The sequence below is a fragment of the Phyllobates terribilis genome, unplaced genomic scaffold (genome assembly GCF_046119375.1).
Source record: "Phyllobates terribilis strain yellow unplaced genomic scaffold, ASM4611937v1 Scaffold_8__6_contigs__length_399053987, whole genome shotgun sequence".
Lineage (NCBI taxonomy): Eukaryota > Metazoa > Chordata > Amphibia > Anura > Dendrobatidae > Phyllobates > Phyllobates terribilis.
Genome location: NW_027362768.1, coordinates 378,829,135 through 378,850,163, shown reverse-complemented (window position 1 = coordinate 378,850,163; position 21,029 = coordinate 378,829,135).

The window sequence follows — 21,029 nt, the reverse complement described above, 5'->3', positions numbered from 1 at the left end:
ATGGAAGAGTTCCGAAGTATGTTTAAACATCAGCAGAATTCCGAGAACAATGGAAGAGTTTCGAAGCATGTTTAAACTTCAGCAGAATTCCGAGAACAATGGAAGAATTCCGGAGCATTTTTAAACTTCAGTAGAATTCCGAAAACAATGGAAGAGTTCCGAAGCATGTTTAAACATCAGCAGAATTCCGAGAACAATGGAAGAGTTTCGAAGCATGTTTAAACTTCAGCAGAATTCCGAGAACAATGGAAGAATTCCGGAGCATTTTTAAACTTCAGTAGAATTCCGAGAACAATGGAAGAGTTTCGTAGCATTTTTAAACGTCAGCAGAATTCTGAGAACAATGGAAGAGTTCCGAAGCATTTTTAAACTTCAGCAGAAATCCTGGAACAATGGAAGAGTTCCGAAGCATTGTTAAACTTCAGCAGAATTCCGAAAACAATGGAAGAGTTCCGAAGCATGTTTAAACTTCAGCAGAATTCCGAGAACAATGGAAGAGTTTCGAAGCATGTTTAAACTTCAGCAGAATTCCGAGAACAATGGAAGAATTCTGGAGCATTTTTAAACTTCAGCAGAATTCCGAGAACAATGGAAGAGTTCTGAAGCATTTTTAAACTTCAGTAGAATTCCGAGAACAATGGAAGATTTTCGTAGCATTTTTAAACTTCAGCAGAATTCCGAGAACAATGGAAGATTTCCGGAGCATTTTTAAACTTCAGCAGAATTCCTAGAACAATGGAAGAGTTCCCAAGCATTTTTAAACTTCAGCAGAATTCCGAGAACAATGGAAGAGTTTCGAAGCATGTTTAAACTTAAGCAGAATTCCGAGAACAATGTAAGAATTTCGAAGCATTTTTAAACTTCAGCAGAATTCCTAGAACAAAGGAAGAGTTCCGAAGCATTTTTAAACTTCAGCAATTTCCGAGAACAATGGAACAGTTCCGAAGCATGTTTAAACTTCAGCAGAATTCCGAGAACAATGGAAGAGTTCCGAAGCATGTTTAAACTTCAGCAGAATTCCGAGAACAATGGAAGAGCTCCGAAGCATGTATAAACTTCAGCAGAATTCCGAGAACAATGGAAGAGTTCCGAAGCATGTTTAAACTTCAGCAGAATTCCGAGAACAATGCAAGAGTTCCGAAGCATTTTTAAACTTCAGCAGAATTCCGAAAACAATGGAAGAGTTCCGAAGTATGTTTAAACATCAGCAGAATTCCGAGAACAATGGAAGAGTTTCGAAGCATGTTTAAACTTCAGCAGAATTCCGAGAACAATGGAAGAATTCCGGAGCATTTTTAAACTTCAGTAGAATTCCGAAAACAATGGAAGAGTTCCGAAGCATGTTTAAACATCAGCAGAATTCCGAGAACAATGGAAGAGTTTCGAAGCATGTTTAAACTTCAGCAGAATTCCGAGAACAATGGAAGAATTCCGGAGCATTTTTAAACTTCAGTAGAATTCCGAGAACAATGGAAGAGTTTCGTAGCATTTTTAAACGTCAGCAGAATTCTGAGAACAATGGAAGAGTTCCGAAGCATTTTTAAACTTCAGCAGAAATCCTGGAACAATGGAAGAGTTCCAAAGCATTTTTAAACTTCAGCAGAAGTCTGAGAACAAAGGAAGAGTTTCGAAGCATGTTTAAACTTCAGCAGAATTCTGAGAACAATGTAAGAATTCCGAAGCATTTTTAAACTTCAGCAGAATTCCTATAACAAAGGAAGCGTTCCGAAGCATTTTTAAACTTCAGCAATTTCCGAGAACAATGGAATAGTTCCGAAGCATGTTTAAACTTCAGCAGAATTCCGAGATCAAAGGAAGAGTTCCGAAGCATTTTTAAACTTCAGCAGATTTCCGAGAACAATGGAACAGTTCCGAAGCATGTTTAAACTTCAGCAGAATTCCGAGAACAATGGAAGAGTTCCGAAGCATTTTTAAACTTCAGTAGAATTCCGAGAACAATGGAAGAGTTCCGAAGCATGTTTAAACTTCAGCAGAACTCCGAGAACAATGGAAGAGTTCCAAAGCATGTTTAAAGATCAGCAGAATTGCTAGAACAATGGAAGCGTTCCGAAGCATGTTAAACTTCAGCAGAATTCCGAGAACAATGGAAGAGTTCCGAAGCAATTTTAAACTTCAACAGAATTCCGAAAACAATGGAAGAGTTCCGAAGCATTTTTAAAATTCAGCAGAATTCCTAGAACAATGGAAGAGTCCTGAAGCATTTTTAAACTTCAGCAGAATTCCGAGAACAATGGAAGAGTTTCGAAGCATGTTTAAACTTAAGCAGAATTCCGAGAACAGTGGAAGAATTCTGAAGCATTTTTAAACTTCAGCAGAATTCCGAGAACAATGGAAGAGTTCCGAAGCATGTTAAAACTTCAGCAGAATTCCGAGAACAATGGAAGAGCTCCGAAGCATGTATAAACTTCAGCAGAATTCCGAGAACAATGGAAGAGTTCCGAAGCATGTTTAAACTTCAGCAGAATTCCGAGGACAATGCAAAAGTTCCGAAGCCTTTTTAAACATCAGCAGAATTCCGATAACAATGGAAGAGTTCCGAAGCATTTTTAAACTTCAGCAGAATTCCGAGAACAATGGAAGAGTTCCGAAGCATTTTTAAACTTCAGCAGAATTCCGAGAACAATGGAAGAGTTACGAAGAATGTTTAAACTTCAGCAGAATTCCGAGAATAATGGAAGTGTTACAAAGCATGTTTAAACTTCAGCAGAATTACGAGAACCACGGAAGAGTTCCGAAGCAAGTTTAAACATCAGCAGAATTCAGAGAACAATGGAAGAGTTCCGAAGCATGTTTAAACTTCAGCAGAATTCCGAGAACTATGGAATTGTTCCGGAGTATTTTTAAACTTCAGCAGAATTCCTAGAACAAAGGAAGAGTTCCGAAGCATTTTTAAACTTCAGCAGAATTCCGAGAACAATGGAAGAGTTCTGAAGCATTTTTAAACTTGAGCAGAATTCCTAGAACAAAGGAAGAGTTCCGAAGCATTTTTAAACTTCAGCAGAATTCCGAGAACAATGGAAGAGTTCTGAAGCATTTTTAAACTTCAGCAGAATTCCGAGAACAATGGAAGAGTTCCGAAGCATTTTTAAACTTCAGCAGAATTCCGAGAACAATGGAAGAGTTTCGAAGCATGTTTAAACTTAAGCAGAATTCCGAGAACAATGTAAGAATTCGGAAGCATTTTTAAACTTCAGCAGAATTCCTAGAACAAAGGAAGCGTTCCGAAGCATTTTTAAACTTCAGCAATTTCCGAGAACAATGGAACAGTTCCGAAGCATGTTTAAACTTCAGCAGAATTCCGAGAACAATGGAAGAGTTCTTAAGCATGTTTAAACATCAGCAGAATTCCGAGATCAAAGGAAGAGTTCCGAAGCATTTTTAAACTTCAGCAGATTTCCGAGAACAATGGAACAGTTCCGAAGCATGTTTAAACTTCAGCAGAATTCCGAGAACAATGGAAGAGTTCCAAAGCATGTTTAAAGTTCAGCAGAATTGCTAGAACAATGGAAGACTTCCGAAGCATGTTAAACTTCAGGAGAATTCCGAGAACAATGGAAGCGATCCGAAGCATGTTTAAACTTCAGCAGAATTCTGAGAACAATGGAAGAGTTCCGAAGCATTTTTAAACTTCAACAGAATTCCGAAAACATTGGAAGAGTTCCGAAGCATTTTTAAAATTCAGCAGAATTCCTAGAACAATGGAAGAATTCTGAAGCATTTTTAAACTTCAGCAGAATTCCGAGAACAATGGAAGAGTTTCGAAGCATGTTTAAACTTAAGCAGAATTCCGAGAACAATGGAAGAATTCTGAAGCATTTTTAAACTTCAGCAGAAATCCGAGAACAATGGAAGAGTTCCGAAGCATGTTAAAACTTCAGCAGAATTCCGAGAACAATGGAAGAGCTCCGAAGCATGTATAAACTTCAGCAGAATTCCGAGAACAATGCAAGAGTTTCGAAGCCTTTTTAAACGTCAGCAGAATTCCGATAACAATGGAAGAGTTCCGAAGCATTTTTAAACTTCAGCAGAATTCCGAGAACAATGGAAGAGTTCCGAAACATTTTTAAACTTCAGCAGAATTCCAAGAACAATGGAAGAGTTACGAAGCATGTTTATACTTCAGCAGAATTCCGAGAATAATGGAAGTGTTACAAAGCATGTTTAAACTTCAGCAGAATTCCGAGAACCACGTAAGAGTTCCGAAGCATGTTTAAACATCAGCAGAATTCCGAGAACAATGGAAGAGTTCCGAAGCATGTTGAAACTTCAGCAGAAATCCGAGAACAATGGAAGATTTCCGAAGCATGTTTAAACTTCAGCAGAATTCCGAGAACTATAGAATTGTTCCGAAGCATTTTTAAACTTCAGCAGAATTCCGAGAACAATGGAAGAGTTCCGTAGCATTTTTAAACTTCAGCAGAATTGCGAGAACAATGGAAGAGTTCCGAAGCATTTTTAAACTTCAGCAGAATTGCGAGAACAATGGAAGAGCTCCGAAGCATGTATAAACTTCAGCAGAATTCCGAGAACAATGGAAGAGTTCCGAAGCATGTTTAAACTTCAGCAGAATTCCGAGAACAATGGAAGAGTTCCGAAGCATTTTTAAACGTCAGCAGAATTCCGAGAACAATGGAAGAGTTCCGAAGCATTGTTAAACTTCAGCAGAATTCCGAAAACAATGGAAGAGTTCCGAAGCATGTTTAAACTTCAGCAGAATTCCGAGAACAATGGAAGAGTTCCGAAGCATGTTTAAACTTCAGCAGAATTCCGAGAACAATGGAAGAGTTTCGAAGCATGTTTAAACTTCAGCAGAATTCCGAGAACAATGGAAGAATTCTGGAGCATTTTTAAACTTCAGCAGAATTCCGAGAACAATGGAAGAGTTCTGAAGCATTTTTAAACTTCAGCAGAATTCCGAGAACAATGGAAGAGTTTCGTAGCATTTTTAAACTTCAGCAGAATTCCGAGAACAATGGAAGATTTCCGGAGCATTTTTAAACTTCAGCAGAATTCCTAGAACAATGGAAGAGTTCCCAAGCATTTTTAAACTTCAGCAGAATTGCGAGAACAATGGAAGAGTTCCGAAGCATTTTTAAACTTCAGCAGAATTGCGAGAACAATGGAAGAGCTCCGAAGCATGTATAAACTTCAGCAGAATTCCGAGAACAATGGAAGAGTTCCGAAGCATGTTTAAACTTCAGCAGAATTCCGAGAACAAAGGAAGAGTTCCGAAGCATTTTTAAACGTCAGCAGAATTCCGAGAACAATGGAAGAGTTCCGAAGCATTGTTAAACTTCAGCAGAATTCCGAAAACAATGGAAGAGTTCCGAAGCATGTTTAAACTTAAGCAGAATTCCGAGAACAATGTAAGAATTTCGAAGCATTTTTAAACTTCAGCAGAATTCCTAGAACAAAGGAAGAGTTCCGAAGCATTTTTAAACTTCAGCAATTTCCGAGAACAATGGAACAGTTCCGAAGCATGTTTAAACTTCAGCAGAATTCCGAGAACAATGGAAGAGTTCCGAAGCATGTTTAAACTTCAGCAGAATTCCGAGAACAATGGAAGAGCTCCGAAGCATGTATAAACTTCAGCAGAATTCCGAGAACAATGGAAGAGTTCCGAAGCATGTTTAAACTTCAGCAGAATTCCGAGAACAATGCAAGAGTTCCGAAGCATTTTTAAACTTCAGCAGAATTCCGAAAACAATGGAAGAGTTCCGAAGTATGTTTAAACATCAGCAGAATTCCGAGAACAATGGAAGAGTTTCGAAGCATGTTTAAACTTCAGCAGAATTCCGAGAACAATGGAAGAATTCCGGAGCATTTTTAAACTTCAGTAGAATTCCGAAAACAATGGAAGAGTTCCGAAGCATGTTTAAACATCAGCAGAATTCCGAGAACAATGGAAGAGTTTCGAAGCATGTTTAAACTTCAGCAGAATTCCGAGAACAATGGAAGAATTCCGGAGCATTTTTAAACTTCAGTAGAATTCCGAGAACAATGGAAGAGTTTCGTAGCATTTTTAAACGTCAGCAGAATTCTGAGAACAATGGAAGAGTTCCGAAGCATTTTTAAACTTCAGCAGAAATCCTGGAACAATGGAAGAGTTCCAAAGCATTTTTAAACTTCAGCAGAAGTCTGAGAACAAAGGAAGAGTTTCGAAGCATGTTTAAACTTCAGCAGAATTCTGAGAACAATGTAAGAATTCCGAAGCATTTTTAAACTTCAGCAGAATTCCTATAACAAAGGAAGCGTTCCGAAGCATTTTTAAACTTCAGCAATTTCCGAGAACAATGGAATAGTTCCGAAGCATGTTTAAACTTCAGCAGAATTCCGAGATCAAAGAAAGAGTTCCGAAGCATTTTTAAACTTCAGCAGATTTCCGAGAACAATGGAACAGTTCCGAAGCATGTTTAAACTTCAGCAGAATTCCGAGAACAATGGAAGAGTTCCGAAGCATTTTTAAACTTCAGTAGAATTCCGAGAACAATGGAAGAGTTCCGAAGCATGTTTAAACTTCAGCAGAACTCCGAGAACAATGGAAGAGTTCCAAAGCATGTTTAAAGATCAGCAGAATTGCTAGAACAATGGAAGCGTTCCGAAGCATGTTAAACTTCAGCAGAATTCCGAGAACAATGGAAGAGTTCCGAAGCAATTTTAAACTTCAACAGAATTCCGAAAACAATGGAAGAGTTCCGAAGCATTTTTAAAATTCAGCAGAATTCCTAGAACAATGGAAGAGTCCTGAAGCATTTTTAAACTTCAGCAGAATTCCGAGAACAATGGAAGAGTTTCGAAGCATGTTTAAACTTAAGCAGAATTCCGAGAACAATGGAAGAATTCTGAAGCATTTTTAAACTTCAGCAGAATTCCGAGAACAATGGAAGAGTTCCGAAGCATGTTAAAACTTCAGCAGAATTCCGAGAACAATGGAAGAGCTCCGAAGCATGTATAAACTTCAGCAGAATTCCGAGAACAATGGAAGAGTTCCGAAGCATGTTTAAACTTCAGCAGAATTCCGAGGACAATGCAAAAGTTCCGAAGCCTTTTTAAACATCAGCAGAATTCCGATAACAATGGAAGAGTTCCGAAGCATTTTTAAACTTCAGCAGAATTCCGAGAACAATGGAAGAGTTCCGAAGCATTTTTAAACTTCAGCAGAATTCCGAGAACAATGGAAGAGTTACGAAGAATGTTTAAACTTCAGCAGAATTCCGAGAATAATGGAAGTGTTACAAAGCATGTTTAAACTTCAGCAGAATTACGAGAACCACGGAAGAGTTCCGAAGCATGTTTAAACATCAGCAGAATTCAGAGAACAATGGAAGAGTTCCGAAGCATGTTTAAACTTCAGCAGAATTCCGAGAACTATGTAATTGTTCCGGAGTATTTTTAAACTTCAGCAGAATTCCGAGAACAATGGAAGAGTTCCGTAGCATTTTTAAACTTCAGCAGAATTGCGAGAACAATGGAAGAGTTCCGAAGCATGTTAAACTTCAGCAGAATTCCAAGAACAATGGTAGAGATCCGAATCATGTTTAAACTTCAGCAGAATTCCGAGAACAATGGAAGAGTTCCGTAGTATTTTTAAACTTCAGCAGAATTCCGAGAACAATGGAAGAGTTCTGCAGCATTTTTAAACTTCAGCAGAATTCAGAGAACAGTGGAAGAGTTCGGAAGCATTTTTAAACGTCTGCAGAATTCCGAGAACAATGGAGGAGTTTCGAAGCATTTTTAAACTTCAGCAGAATTCCGAGAACAATGGAAGAGTTCCGAAGCATTTTTAAACTTCAGAAGAAATACGAGAACAATGGAAGAGTTCCGAAGCATGTTTAAACTTCAGCAGAATTACGAGAACAATTGAAGAGTTCCGAAGCATTTTTAAACTTCAGTAGAATTTCGAGAACAATGGAAGAGTTCTGAAGCATTTTTAAACTTCATCAGAATTCCGAGAACAATGGAAGAGTTCCAAAGCATGTTTAAACTTCAGCAGAATTCCGAGAACAATGGAAGAGTTCTGAAGCATTTTTAAACTTCAGCAGAATTCCGAGAACAATGGAAGAGTTCCGAAGCATTTTTAAACTTCAGCAGAATTCCAAGAATAATGGAAGTGTTCCGAAGCATGTTTAAACTTCAGCAGAATTCCGAGAACAATGGAAGAGTTCCGAAGCATGTTTAAACTTCAGCAGAATTCCGAGAACAATGGAAGAGTTCCGAAGCATGTTTAAACTTCAGCAGAATTCCGAGAACAATGGAAGAGCTCCGAAGCATGTTTAAACTATAGCAGAATTCCGAGAATAATGGAAGAGTTCCGAAGCATTTTTAAACTTCAGCAGAATTCCGAGAATAAAGGAAGAGTTCCGAAGCATTTTTAAAATTCAGCAGAATTCCTAGAACAATGGAAGTGTTCCGAAGCATTTTTAAACTTCAGCAGAATTCCAAGAATAATGGAAGTGTTCCGAAGTATGTTTAAACTTCAGCAGAATTCCGAGAACAATGGAAGAGTTCCGAAGCATGTTTAAACTTCAGCAGAATTCCGAGAACAATGGAAGAGTTTCGAAGCATGTTTAAACTTCAGCAGAATTCCGAGAACAATGGAAGAATTCCGGAGCATTTTTAAACTTCAGCAGAATTCCGAGAACAATGGAAGAGTTTCGTAGCATTTTTAAACGTCAGCAGACTTCTGAGAAAAATGGAAGAGTTCCGAAGCATTTTTAAACTTCAGCAATATTCCTAGAACAATGGAAGAGTTCCGAAGCATTTTTAAACTTCAGCAGAAGTTCGAGAACAATCGAACAGTTCCGAGGGAATGTTTAAACTTCAGCAGAATTCCGAGAACAATGAAAGAGTTCCGAAGCATGTTTAAACTTCAGCAGAATTCCGAGATCAAAGGAAGAGTTCTGAAGCATTTTTAAACTTCAGCAGATTTCCGAGAACAATGGAACAGTTCCGAAGCATGTTTAAACTTCAGCAGAATTCCGAGAACAATGGAAGAGTTCCGAAGCATTTTTAAACTTCAGTAGAATTCCGAGAACAATGGAAGAGTTCCAAAGCATGTTTAAACTTCAGCAGAACTCCGAGAACAATGGAAGAGTTCCAAAGCATGTTTAAAGATCAGCAGAATTGCTAGAACAATGGAAGAGTTCCGAAGCATGTTAAACTTCAGGAGAATTCCGAGAACAATGGAAGAGATCCGAAGCATGTTTAAACTTCAGCAGAATTCCGAGTACAATGGAAGAATTCCGAAGCATTTTTAAACTTCAACAGAATTCCGAAAACAATGGAAGAGTTCCGAAGCATTTTTAAAATTCAGCAGAATTCCTAGAACAATGGAAGAGTTCTGAAGCATTTTTAAACTTCAGCAGAATTCCGAGAACAATGGAAGAGTTTCGAAGCATGTTTAAACTTAAGCAGAATTCCGAGAACAATGGAAGAATTCTGAAGCATTTTTAAACTTCAGCAGAATTCCGAGAACAATGGAAGAGTTCCGAAGCATGTTAAAACTTCAGCAGAATTCCAAGAACAATGGAAGAGCTCCGAAAAATGTATAAACTTCAGCAGAATTCCGAGAACAATGGAAGAGTTCCGAAGCATGTTTAAACATCAGCAGAATTCCGAGAACAATGCAAAAGTTCCGAAGGCCTTTTTAAACGTCAGCAGAATTCCGATAAAAATGGAAGAGTTCCGAAGCATTTTTAAACTTCAGCAGAATTCCGAGAACAATGGAAGAGTTCCGAAGCATTTTTAAACTTCAGCAGAATTCCGAGAACAATGGAAGAGTTACGAAGCATGTTTAAACTTCAGCAGAATTCCGAGAATAATGGAAGTGTTACAAAGCATGTTTAAACTTCAGCAGAATTACAAGAACCACGGAAGAGTTCCGAAGCATGTTTAAACATCAGCAGAATTCCGAGAACAATGGAAGAGTTCCGAAACATGTTTAAACTTCAGCAGAAATCCGAGAACAATGGAAGATTTCCGAAGCATGTTTAAACTTCAGCAGAATTCCGAGAACTATGGAATTGTTCCGGAGCATTTTTAAACTTCAGCAGAATTCCGAGAACAATGGAAGAGTTCCGTAGCATTTTTAAACTTCAGCAGAATTGCGAGAACAATGGAAGAGTTCCGAAGCATGTTAAACTTCAGCAGAATTCCAAGAACAATGGTAGAGATCCGAAGCATGTTTAAACTTCAGCAGAATTCCGAGAACAATGGAAGAGTTCTGCAGCATTTTTAAACTTCAGCAGAATTCAGAGAACAGTGGAAGAGTTCGGAAGCATTTTTAAACTTCTGCAGAATTCCGAGAACAATGGAGGAGTTTCGAAGCATTTTTAAACTTCAGCAGAATTCCGAGAACAATGGAAGAGTTCCGAAGCATTTTTAAACTTCAGAAGAAATACGAGAACAATGGAAGAGTTCCGAAGCATGTTTAAACTTCAGCAGAATTTCGAGAACAATGGAAGAGTTCCGAAGCATTTTTAAACTTCAGTAGAATTTCGAGAACAATGGAAGAGTTCTGAAGCATTTTTAAACTTCAGCAGAATTCCGAGAACAATGGAAGAGTTCCAAAGCATGTTTAAACTTCAGCAGAATTCCGAGAACAATGGAAGAGTTCTGAAGCATTTTTAAACTTCAGCAGAATTCCGAGAACAATGGAAGAGTTCCGAAGCATTTTTAAACTTCAGCAGAATTCCAAGAATAATGGAAGTGTTCCGAAGCATGTTTAAACTTCAGCAGAATTCCGAGAACAATGGAAGAGTTCCGAAGCATGTCTAAACTTTAGCAGAATTCCGAGAACAATGGAAGAGTTCCGAAGCATGTTAAAACTTCAGCAGAATTGCGAGAACAATGGAAGAGCTCCGAAACATGTTTAAACTATAGCAGAATTCCGAGAATAATGGAAGAGTTCCGAAGCATTTTTAAACTTCAGCAGAATTCCGAGAATAAAGGAAGAGCTCCGAAGCATTTTTAAAATTCAGCAGAATTCCTAGAACAATGGAAGTGTTCCGAAGCATTTTTAAACTTCAGCAGAATTCCAAGAATAATGGAAGTGTTCCGAAGCATGTTTAAACTTCAGCAGAATTCCGAGAACAATGGAAGAGTTCCAAAGCATGTTTAAATTTCAGCAGAATTCCGAGAACAATGGAAGAGTTCCGAAGCATGTTTAAACTTCAGCAGAATTCCGAAAACAATGGAAGAGCTCCGAAGCATGTTTAAACTTCAGCAGAATTCCGAGAATAATGGAAGAGTTCCGAAGCATTTTTAAAATTCAGCAGAATTCCTAGAAGAATGGAAGTGTTCCGAAGCATTTTTAAACTTCAGCAGAATTCCGAAAACAATGGAAGAGTTCCGAAGCATGGTTAAACTTCAGCAGAATTCCGAGAAAAATGGAAGAGTTTCGAAGCATTTTTAAACTTCAGCAGAATTCCAAGAACAATGGAAGAATTCCGGAGCATTTTTAAACTTCAACAGAATTCCGAGAACAATGGAAGAGTTCTGAAGCATTTTTAAACTTCAGCAGAATACCGAGAACAATGGAAGAGTTCCAAAGCATTTTTAAACTTCAGCAGAATTCCAAGAACAAAGGAAGAGTTCCGAACCATTTTTAAACTTCAGCAGATTTTCGAGAACAATTGAACAGTTCCGAAGCATGTTTAAACTTCAGCAGAATTCCGAGAACAATGGAAGAGTTCCGAAGCATGTTTAAACTTCAGCAGAATTCCGAGAACAAAGGAAGAGTTCCGAAACATTTTTAAACTTCAGCAGATTTCTGAGAACAATGGAACAGTTCCGAAGCATGTTTAAACTTCAGCAGAATTCCGAGAACAATGGAAGAGTTTCGAAGCATTTTTAAACTTCAGTAGAATTCCGAGAACAATGGAAGAGTTCCAAAGCATGTTACTCTTCAGCAGAACTCCGAGAACAATGGAAGAGTTCCGAAGCATGTTTAAAGTTCAGCAGAATTGCGAGAACAATGGAAGAGTTCCGAAGCATGTTAAACTTCAGGAGAATTCCGAGAAAAATGGAAGAGATCCGAAGCATGTTTAAACTTCAGCAGAATTCCGAGAACAATGGAAGAGTTCTGAAGCATGTTTAAAGTATAGCAGAATTACGAGAATATTGGAAGAGTTCCGAAGCATTTTTAAACTTCAGCAGAATTCCGAGAACAATGGAAGAGTTCCGAAGCATTTTTAAAATTCATCAGAATTCCTAGAACAATGGAAGAGTTCTGAAGCATTTTTAAACTTCAGCAGAATTCCGAGAACAATGGAAGAGTTCCGAAGCATGTTAAAACTTCAGCAGAATTCCGAGAACAATGGAAGAGCTCCGAAGCATGTAAAAACTTCAGCAGAATTCCGAGAACAATGGAAGAGTTTCGAAGCATTTTTAAACTTCAGCAGAATTCCGAGAAAAATGGAAGAATTCCGGAGCATTTTTAAACTTCAGCAGAATTCCGAGAATAATGGAAGAGTTTCGTAGTATTTTTAAACGTCAGCAGAATTCCGAGAACAATGGAAGAGTTCCGAAGCATTTTTAAACTTCAGCAGAATTCCGATAACAATGGAAGCGTTTCGAAGCATGTTTAAACTTAAGCAGAATTCCGAGAACAATGTAAGAATTCCGAAGCATTTTTAAACTTCAGCAGAATTCCTAGAACAAAGGAAGAGTTCCGAAGCATTTTTAAACTTCAGCAATTTCCGAGAACAATGGAACAGTTCTGAAGAATGTTTAAACTTCAGCAGAATTCCGAGAACAATGGAAAAGTTCCGAAGCATGTTTAAACTTCAGCAGAATTCCGAGATCAAAGGATGAGTTCCGAAGCATTTTTAAACTTCAGCAGATTTCCGAGAACAATGGAACAGTTCCGAAGCATGTTTAAACTTCAGCAGAATTCCGAGAACAATGGAAGAGTTCCGAAGCATTTTTAAACTTCAGTAGAATTCCGAGAACAATGGAAGAGTTCCGAAGCATGTGTAAACTTCAGCAGAACTCCGAGAACAATGGAAGAGTTCTGAAGCATGTTTAAAGTTCAGCAGAATTGCGAGAACAATGGAAGAGTTCCGAAGCATGTTAAACTTCAGGAGAATTCCGAGAACAATGGAAGAGATCCGAAGCATGTTTAAACTTCAGCAGAATTCCGAGAACAATGGAAGAGTTCCGAAGCATTTTTAAACTTCAAGAGAATTCCGAAAACAATGGAAGAGTTCCGAAGCATTTTTAAAATTCAGCAGAATTCCTAGAACAATGGAAGAGTTCTGAAGCATTTTTAAACTTCAAGAGAATTCCGAAAACAATGGAAGAGTTCCGAAGCATTTTTAAAATTCAGCAGAATTCCGAGAACAATGGAAGAGTTTCGAAGCATGTTTAAACTTAAGAAGAATTCCGAGAACAATGGAAGAATTCTGAAGCATTTTCAAACTTCAGCAGAATTCTGAGAACAATGGAAGAGTTCCGAAGCATGTTTAAACTTCAGCAGAATTCCGAGAACAATGGAAGAGCTCCGAAGCATGTAAAAACTTCAGCAGAATTCCGAGAACAATGGAAGAGTTCCAAAGCATGTTTAAACTTCAGCAGAATTCCGAGAACAATGCAAGAGTTCCGAAGCATTTTTAAACGTCAGCAGAATTCCGAGAACAATGGAAGAGTTCCGAAGCATTTTTAAATTTCAGTAGAATTCCGAAAACAATGGAAGAGTTCCGAAGCATGTTTAAACTTCAGCATAATTTCGAGAACAATGGAAGAGTTTCGAAGCATGTTTAAACTTCAGCAGAATTCCGAGAACAATTGAAGAATTCTGGAGCATTTTTAAACTTCAGCAGAATTCCGAGAACAATGGAAGAGTTCTGAAGCATTTTTAAACTTCAGCAGAATTCCGAGAACAATGGAAGAGTTTTGTAGCATTTTTAAACGTAAGCAGAATTCCGAGAACAATGGAAGAGTTCCGAAGCATGTTTAAACTTCAGCAGAACTCCGAGAACAATGGAAGAGTTCCAAAGCATGTTTAAAGATCAGCAGGATTGCTAGAACAATGGAAGCGTTCCGAAGCATGTTAAACTTCAGCAGAATTCCGAGAACAATGGAAGAGTTCCGAAGCAATTTTAAACTTCAACAGAATTCCGAAAACAATGGAAGAGTTCCGAAGCATTTTTAAAATTCAGCAGAATTCCTAGAACAATGGAAGAGTCCTGAAGCATTTTTAAACTTCAGCAGAATTCCGAGAACAATGGAAGAGTTTCGAAGCATGTTTAAACTTAAGCAGAATTCCGAGAACAGTGGAAGAATTCTGAAGCATTTTTAAACTTCAGCAGAATTCCGAGAACAATGGAAGAGTTCCGAAGCATGTTAAAACTTCAGCAGAATTCCGAGAACAATGGAAGAGCTCCGAAGCATGTATAAACTTCAGCAGAATTCCGAGAACAATGGAAGAGTTCCGAAGCATGTTTAAACTTCAGCAGAATTCCGAGGACAATGCAAAAGTTCCGAAGCCTTTTTAAACATCAGCAGAATTCCGATAACAATGGAAGAGTTCCGAAGCATTTTTAAACTTCAGCAGAATTCCGAGAACAATGGAAGAGTTCCGAAGCATTTTTAAACTTCAGCAGAATTCCGAGAACAATGGAAGAGTTACGAAGAATGTTTAAACTTCAGCAGAATTCCGAGAATAATGGAAGTGTTACAAAGCATGTTTAAACTTCAGCAGAATTACGAGAACCACGGAAGAGTTCCGAAGCATGTTTAAACATCAGCAGAATTCAGAGAACAATGGAAGAGTTCCGAAGCATGTTTAAACTTCAGCAGAATTCCGAGAACTATGGAATTGTTCCGGAGCATTTTTAAACTTCAGCAGAATTCCGAGAACAATGGAAGAGTTCCGTAGCATTTTTAAACTTCAGCAGAATTGCGAGAACAATGGAAGAGTTCCGAAGCATGTTAAACTTCAGCAGAATTCCAAGAACAATGGTAGAGATCCGAATCATGTTTAAACTTCAGCAGAATTCCGAGAACAATGGAAGAGTTCCGTAGTATTTTTAAACTTCAGCAGAATTCCGAGAACAATGGAAGAGTTCTGCAGCATTTTTAAACTTCAGCAGAATTCAGAGAACAGTGGAAGAGTTCGGAAGCATTTTTAAACGTCTGCAGAATTCCGAGAACAATGGAGGAGTTTCGAAGCATTTTTAAACTTCAGCAGAATTCCGAGAACAATGGAAGAGTTCCGAAGCATTTTTAAACTTCAGAAGAAATACGAGAACAATGGAAGAGTTCCGAAGCATGTTTAAACTTCAGCAGAATTACGAGAACAATTGAAGAGTTCCGAAGCATTTTTAAACTTTAGTAGAATTTCGAGAACAATGGAAGAGTTCTGAAGCATTTTTAAACTTCATCAGAATTCCGAGAACAATGGAAGAGTTCCAAAGCATGTTTAAACTTCAGCAGAATTCCGAGAACAATGGAAGAGTTCTGAAGCATTTTTAAACTTCAGCAGAATTCCGAGAACAATGGAAGAGTTCCGAAGCATTTTTAAACTTCAGCAGAATTCCAAGAATAATGGAAGTGTTCCGAAGCATGTTTAAACTTCAGCAGAATTCCGAGAACAATGGAAGAGTTCCGAAGCATGTTTAAACTTCAGCAGAATTCCGAGAACAATGGAAGAGTTCCGAAGCATGTTTAAACTTCAGCAGAATTCCGAGAACAATGGAAGAGCTCCGAAGCATGTTTAAACTATAGCAGAATTCCGAGAATAATGGAAGAGTTCCGAAGCATTTTTAAACTTCAGCAGAATTCCGAGAATAAAGGAAGAGTTCCGAAGCATTTTTAAAATTCAGCAGAATTCCTAGAACAATGGAAGTGTTCCGAAGCATTTTTAAACTTCAGCAGAATTCCAAGAATAATGGAAGTGTTCCGAAGTATGTTTAAACTTCAGCAGAATTCCGAGAACAATGGAAGAGTTCCGAAGCATGTTTAAACTTCAGCAGAATTCCGAGAACAATGGAAGAGTTTCGAAGCATGTTTAAACTTCAGCAGAATTCCGAGAACAATGGAAGAATTCCGGAGCATTTTTAAACTTCAGCAGAATTCCGAGAACAATGGAAGAGTTTCGTAGCATTTTTAAACGTCAGCAGACTTCTGAGAACAATGGAAGAGTTCCGAAGCATTTTTAAACTTCAGCAATATTCCTAGAACAATGGAAGAGTTCCGAAGCATTTTTAAACTTCAGCAGAAGTTCGAGAACAATCGAACAGTTCCGAGGGAATGTTTAAACTTCAGCAGAATTCCGAGAACAATGAAAGAGTTCCGAAGCATGTTTAAACTTCAGCAGAATTCCGAGATCAAAGGAAGAGTTCTGAAGCATTTTTAAACTTCAGCAGATTTCCGAGAACAATGGAACAGTTCCGAAGCATGTTTAAACTTCAGCAGAATTCCGAGAACAATGGAAGAGTTCCGAAGCATTTTTAAACTTCAGTAGAATTCCGAGAACAATGGAAGAGTTCCAAAGCATGTTTAAACTTCAGCAGAACTCCGAGAACAATGGAAGAGTTCCAAAGCATGTTTAAAGATCAGCAGAATTGCTAGAACAATGGAAGAGTTCCGAAGCATGTTAAACTTCAGGAGAATTCCGAGAACAATGGAAGAGATCCGAAGCATGTTTAAACTTCAGCAGAATTCCGAGTACAATGGAAGAATTCCGAAGCATTTTTAAACTTCAACAGAATTCCGAAAACAATGGAAGAGTTCCGAAGCATTTTTAAAATTCAGCAGAATTCCTAGAACAATGGAAGAGTTCTGAAGCATTTTTAAACTTCAGCAGAATTCCGAGAACAATGGAAGAGTTTCGAAGCATGTTTAAACTTAAGCAGAATTCCGAGAACAATGGAAGAATTCTGAAGCATTTTTAAACTTCAGCAGAATTCCGAGAACAATGGAAGAGTTCCGAAGCATGTTAAAACTTCAGCAGAATTCCAAGAACAATGGAAGAGCTCCGAAAAATGTATAAACTTCAGCAGAATTCCGAGAACAATGGAAGAGTTCCGAAGCATGTTTAAACATCAGCAGAATTCCGAGAACAATGCAAAAGTTCCGAAGGCCTTTTTAAACGTCAGCAGAATTCCGATAAAAATGGAAGAGTTCCGAAGCATTTTTAAACTTCAGCAGAATTCCGAGAACAATGGAAGAGTTCCGAAGCATTTTTAAACTTCAGCAGAATTCCGAGAACAATGGAAGAGTTACGAAGCATGTTTAAACTTCAGCAGAATTCCGAGAATAATGGAAGTGTTACAAAGCATGTTTAAACTTCAGCAGAATTACGAGAACCACGGAAGAGTTCCGAAGCATGTTTAAACATCAGCAGAATTCCGAGAACAATGGAAGAGTTCCGAAACATGTTTAAACTTCAGCAGAAATCCGAGAACAATGGAAGATTTCCGAAGCATGTTTAAACTTCAGCAGAATTCCGAGAACTATGGAATTGTTCCGGAGCATTTTTAAACTTCAGCAGAATTCCGAGAACAATGGAAGAGTTCCGTAGCATTTTTAAACTTCAGCAGAATTGCGAGAACAATGGAAGAGTTCCGAAGCATGTTAAACTTCAGCAGAATTCCAAGAACAATGGTAGAGATCCGAAGCATGTTTAAACTTCAGCAGAATTCCGAGAACAATGGAAGAGTTCTGCAGCATTTTTAAACTTCAGCAGAATTCAGAGAACAGTGGAAGAGTTCGGAAGCATTTTTAAACTTCTGCAGAATTCCGAGAACAATGGAGGAGTTTCGAAGCATTTTTAAACTTCAGCAGAATTCCGAGAACAATGGAAGAGTTCCGAAGCATTTTTAAACTTCAGAAGAAATACGAGAACAATGGAAGAGTTCCGAAGCATGTTTAAACTTCAGCAGAATTTCGAGAACAATGGAAGAGTTCCGAAGCATTTTTAAACTTCAGTAGAATTTCGAGAACAATGGAAGAGTTCTGAAGCATTTTTAAACTTCAGCAGAATTCCGAGAACAATGGAAGAGTTCCAAAGCATGTTTAAACTTCAGCAGAATTCCGAGAACAATGGAAGAGTTCTGAAGCATTTTTAAACTTCAGCAGAATTCCGAGAACAATGGAAGAGTTCCGAAGCATTTTTAAACTTCAGCAGAATTCCAAGAATAATGGAAGTGTTCCGAAGCATGTTTAAACTTCAGCAGAATTCCGAGAACAATGGAAGAGTTCCGAAGCATGTTTAAACTTTAGCAGAATTCCGAGAACAATGGAAGAGTTCCGAAGCATGTTAAAACTTCAGCAGAATTGCGAGAACAATGGAAGAGCTCCGAAACATGTTTAAACTATAGCAGAATTCCGAGAATAATGGAAGAGTTCCGAAGCATTTTTAAACTTCAGCAGAATTCCGAGAATAAAGGAAGAGCTCCGAAGCATTTTTAAAATTCAGCAGAATTCCGAGAACAATGGAAGTGTTCCGAAGCATTTTTAAACTTCAGCAGAATTCCAAGAATAATGGAAGTGTTCCGAAGCATGTTTAAACTTCAGCAGAATTCCGAGAACAATGGAAGAGTTCCAAAGCATGTTTAAATTTCAGCAGAATTCCGAGAACAATGGAAGAGTTCCGAAGCATGTTTAAACTTCAGCAGAATTCCGAAAACAATGGAAGAGCTCCGAAGCATGTTTAAACTTCAGCAGAATTCCGAGAATAATGGAAGAGTTCCGAAGCATTTTTAAAATTCAGCAGAATTCCTAGAAGAATGGAAGTGTTCCGAAGCATTTTTAAACTTCAGCAGAATTCCGAAAACAATGGAAGAGTTCCGAAGCATGGTTAAACTTCAGCAGAATTCCGAGAAAAATGGAAGAGTTTCGAAGCATTTTTAAACTTCAGCAGAATTCCAAGAACAATGGAAGAATTCCGGAGCATTTTTAAACTTCAACAGAATTCCGAGAACAATGGAAGAGTTCTGAAGCATTTTTAAACTTTAGCGGAATACCGAGAACAATGGAAGAGTTCCAAAGCATTTTTAAACTTCAGCAGAATTCCAAGAACAAAGGAAGAGTTCCGAACCATTTTTAAACTTCAGCAGATTTTCGAGAACAATTGAACAGTTTCGAAGCATGTTTAAACTTCAGCAGAATTCCGAGAACAATGGAAGAGTTCCGAAGCATGTTTAAACTTCAGCAGAATTCCGAGAACAAAGGAAGAGTTCCGAAGCATTTTTAAACTTCAGCAGATTTCTGAGAACAATGGAACAGTTCCGAAGCATGTTTAAACTTCAGCAGAATTCCGAGAACAATGGAAGAGTTTCGAAGCATTTTTAAACTTCAGTAGAATTCCGAGAACAATGGAAGAGTTCCAAAGCATGTTACTCTTCAGCAGAACTCCGAGAACAATGGAAGAGTTCCGAAGCATGTTTAAAGTTCAGCAGAATTGCGAGAACAATGGAAGAGTTCCGAAGCATGTTAAACTTCAGGAGAATTCCGAGAAAAATGGAAGAGATCCGAAGCATGTTTAAACTTCAGCAGAATTCCGAGAACAATGGAAGAGTTCTGAAGCATGTTTAAAGTATAGCAGAATTACGAGAATATTGGAAGAGTTCCGAAGCATTTTTAAACTTCAGCAGAATTCCGAGAACAATGGAAGAGTTCCGAAGCATTTTTAAAATTCAGCAGAATTCCTAGAACAATGGAAGAGTTCTGAAGCATTTTTAAACTTCAGCAGAATTCCGAGAACAATGGAAGAGTTCCGAAGCATGTTAAAACTTCAGCAGAATTCCGAGAACAATGGAAGAGCTCCGAAGCATGTAAAAACTTCAGCAGAATTCCGAGAACAATGGAAGAGTTTCGAAGCATTTTTAAACTTCAGCAGAATTCCGAGAAAAATGGAAGAATTCTGGAGCATTTTTAAACTTCAGCAGAATTCCGAGAATAATGGAAGAGTTTCGTAGTATTTTTAAACGTCAGCAGAATTCCGAGAACAATGGAAGAGTTCCGAAGCATTTTTAAACTTCAGCAGAATTCCGATAACAATGGAAGCGTTTCGAAGCATGTTTAAACTTAAGCAGAATTCCGAGAACAATGTAAGAATTCCGAAGCATTTTTAAACTTCAGCAGAATTCCTAGAACAAAGGAAGAGTTCCGAAGCATTTTTAAACTTCAGCAATTTCCGAGAACAATGGAACAGTTCTGAAGAATGTTTAAACTTCAGCAGAATTCCGAGAACAATGGAAGAGTTCCGAAGCATGTTTAAACTTCAGCAGAATTCCGAGATCAAAGGAAGAGTTCCGAAGCATTTTTAAACTTCAGCAGATTTCCGAGAACAATGGAACAGTTCCGAAGCATGTTTAAACTTCAGCAGAATTCCGAGAACAATGGAAGAGTTCCGAAGCATTTTTAAACTTCAGTAGAATTCCGAGAACAATGGAAGAGTTCCGAAGCATGTGTAAACTTCAGCAGAACTCCGAGAACAATGGAAGAGTTCCGAAGCATGTTTAAAGTTCAGCAGAATTGCGAGAACAATGGAAGAGTTCCGAAGCATGTTAAACTTCAGGAGAATTCCGAGAACAATGGAAGAGATCCGAAGCATGTTTAAACTTCAGCAGAATTCCGAGAACAATGGAAGAGTTCCGAAGCATTTTTAAACTTCAAGAGAATTCCGAAAACAATGGAAGAGTTCCGAAGCATTTTTAAAATTCAGCAGAATTCCTAGAACAATGGAAGAGTTCTGAAGCATTTTTAAACTTCAAGAGAATTCCGAAAACAATGGAAGAGTTCCGAAGCATTTTTAAAATTCAGCAGAATTCCGAGAACAATGGAAGAGTTTCGAAGCATGTTTAAACTTAAGAAGAATTCCGAGAACAATGGAAGAATTCTGAAGCATTTTCAAACTTCAGCAGAATTCTGAGAACAATGGAAGAGTTCCGAAGCATGTTAAAACTTCAGCAGAATTCCGAGAACAATGGAAGAGCTCCGAAGCATGTAAAAACTTCAGCAGAATTCCGAGAACAATGGAAGAGTTCCAAAGCATGTTTAAA